We start from the raw sequence: 2,980 nt of genomic DNA on the forward strand, positions 1-2,980 counted from the left end.
TCTAAATACCACTTGCTTTTAATACACATTGAATCAAGAGGTACAATTTTTTCAAGGAAGAATAAAAAAAATTCTAGAACTGGTAATGAGATCTTACATTTTTAACTGATCTATGGGAAGTGGCTAGAGCATGAGGACCACAGCACTGGAGATGTCCCAGACCTGGGACTTGGAACGCCCAGAGGTGGTGAATAATAGCTCTTCTGGTCTGCAATGAAAAATGGCCTCCAAGAACACTACATTGCAAAAAAAAAAAAAAAAAAAAGGGGGGGGAAGAAACAATGGAAAGAGTAAAAAATAGAAGAGGGAGAGTCTGTAGTGGTAACAGTTCTAGGCTGTCATGTAGTGAATGGGAAGATGGAGTATTTCCTAAAGTGGAAGGGATTTACAGATGCTGACAGTACTTGGGAACCTGAAGAAAATTTAGATTATCTAGAGTTAATTGAAGGATTTCTTTTCATTCCTTTTTTTTTTCTTTTTAAGATTTATTTATTTGAGAGAGAGAGAGAGAAAGAGCACAAGCAGGAGGGCAGAGGAAAAGAGAGAAAAAATCTCAAGACTCCATACTGAGCTTGGAACCTGTGGAGGGGCTCATTCTCACCACCTGTGACCAGCACCTGAGCTGAAACCAAGAGTCACACGTTCAACCTACTACTGTGCCACCTAGGCACCCTGAAACATTTCTTAGTTCTCAAAAAGCTGAGAAAGAAATAGATGGCACAAAAAGACAGTCTTTATCTGACAGTGAATCTGATGATAGCAAATCAAAGAAGAAAAGAGATGCTGCTGATAAACCAAGAGGCTTTGTTAGAGGTCTTGATCCTAAATGAGCAATTGGTGCCATAGACAGCAGCAGAGAATCAATGTGTCTCATGAAAATGAAAAGATTCAGGTGAAGCAGATTTGGTACTGGTAAAAGAAGCAAATATGAAGTCTCCTCAAATTGTAATTGCCTTTTATGAAGAGAGACTAACTTGGCATTCTTGTTCGGATGAAGCTCAATAATTGTTTGCATTGTTTTTTTGTATGTATTTATATTTATTTGTAAATATACATGTGTATATATGTAAATCTGGGTCTTGGTTTTTTTTTCTTTATTAGTGTGAAGAAATAACATTCTAATGAAAATCATGTTTGATCTGTTTGTTTTGAAGTAGTATTGGGGGAGTTTTGTGGTCTTTTGCATATATAACACTGGTTACTTTGAACAAGATGGGATTGGGAGGGAGACAAACCATAAGTGACTCTTAATCTCACAAAACAAACTGAGGGTTGAAGGGGGTGGGACTTTGAACAAATAAAAGCTTTCTGTAGTTGCTTCCCATATCAGAAAAGAATATTTGAGACCATGGCATATTACTCTTTTGCATTAGAGAACACCTTTTCTAAATGTTTGGGGAAATCTTCATAGTTGTTAATCAGAATTTGTTTAACTCCTATATGCCTAAGGACTATTTTTTTTTTTTATTTGGGTTTTTATGTGTATACATGAAAATACATGTATAAGTGGTTTTCTTTCCTTTCTTTTTCTTTTTTCTTTTTTTCTTTTTTTTTTTTTTTTTGTTTTTAACATTCACCAATACAAAAACAGCATTTTATAATCATGGATAAATCTATGATTCTGGGATGTCATCATTTTCAGCAATCTAAGAAATGAATCATGTAACGTTAAATCAGAATTTTTCCTGAAGCCTTAAGTTTTCAAATTTTGTAATTAACTGGACAATTTAAATTGGAAAATTTAAAAGCAGCCATATCAGAATCCATATCCATTATCTACAGTCATTTATTTTTTTTTAAGATTCCATTTATTTTATTTTAGAGAGAGAATGAGAGTGCAAACAGGGAGAGGGGCACAGGAAGAGGGAGAGAATCACAAACCAACTCTGTGCTGAGCGCAGAGCCCCATACAGGACCAGTGCCACGACCCTGAGATCATAAACTGGGCCAAAACTGAGTCAGATGCTTAACTAACTTAGCCACCCGGGTGCCACCATATCTACAGTCATTTTAAATGCAAGATCCCTGAAAGAAAAAATTTATCACTGCCAACTCTTTCCCACCCAAATGAGAAAACCAGATAAGTCCTGGTGTGTTTTAATTAGGTAAGCAGAGAGTGCCTGGGTGGTTCAGTGGGTTAAAGCTTTTGCCTTCAGCTCAGGTCATGATCTCAGGGTCCTGGGATAGAGCCCCGCATCAGGCTCTCTGCTCAGCAGGGAGCCTGCTTCCCTTCTTCTCTCTCTGCCTGCCTCTCTGCCTGCTTGTGATCTCTGTCAAATAAATAAAAACAAAATCTTTAAAAAAAAATTTAAGTAAGCAAAACTTAGTTAAATGGGCATTTAAAGGTTTCTTCTAGTGAACCATTTCCTTACAAGAAGTTGAAAAATCTCTGTTGCTATGTCGACTAAAAGGTCATTTTCATGGAATGTCTAAGATTTCGTTCAGGCGAACCTAATCATAATCAGATGGTTAGAGATACTGACAGTTTGGGACCTGCTGAATGAATGGGAGAACAAACTTCTGTAATCTTTTGCATGTTTTTTCTTTAACCCAACTCATTCCTTATATGTAGGCTCAGTCTTGTCAGTATTTCAGTTATTGGTTCAGCAGAAACCAAAAAAAAAAAGGCCTGCCTAACACATGATGCGTCCTTCAGCACATTAAAGACAAAGAGATTCAAACACAGGCCAACAGAAAACTGAAGGGGAAGCACAAATGACAATATATATATTAAAAGATGCTCAATTTTATTAGTAATTAGGAAAATTACTTAATTGTAAATATTAAACCATGGAAACAGCAAATATTAACAAAAGCATGCATCAGTGGGAATGTTGTAGTCTGGTGATGTGAATAGAAATTGACACATCTCTTTGGGAAGAAATTGGCATTATCTTGTACATTGGGCCTGTGCTTACTCCATGATGCTAAGATCAACCTTTTTGGCCTGTAGACAAAATAAATCCGTGTATATTTGTTA

At 36.4% G+C, this 2,980-nt stretch overlaps 1 pseudogene; it reads left to right on the forward strand.

The window, feature by feature from the left end:
* The first annotated feature begins 220 nt into the window (after positions 1-220).
* On the forward strand, positions 221-1,005 carry LOC131810146 (chromobox protein homolog 3-like; annotated as a pseudogene).
* Positions 1,006-2,980: the final 1,975 nt, after the last annotated feature.

This window comes from Mustela lutreola, chromosome 10 (assembly GCF_030435805.1).
Source record: "Mustela lutreola isolate mMusLut2 chromosome 10, mMusLut2.pri, whole genome shotgun sequence".
Classification (NCBI taxonomy): Eukaryota; Metazoa; Chordata; class Mammalia; order Carnivora; family Mustelidae; genus Mustela; species Mustela lutreola.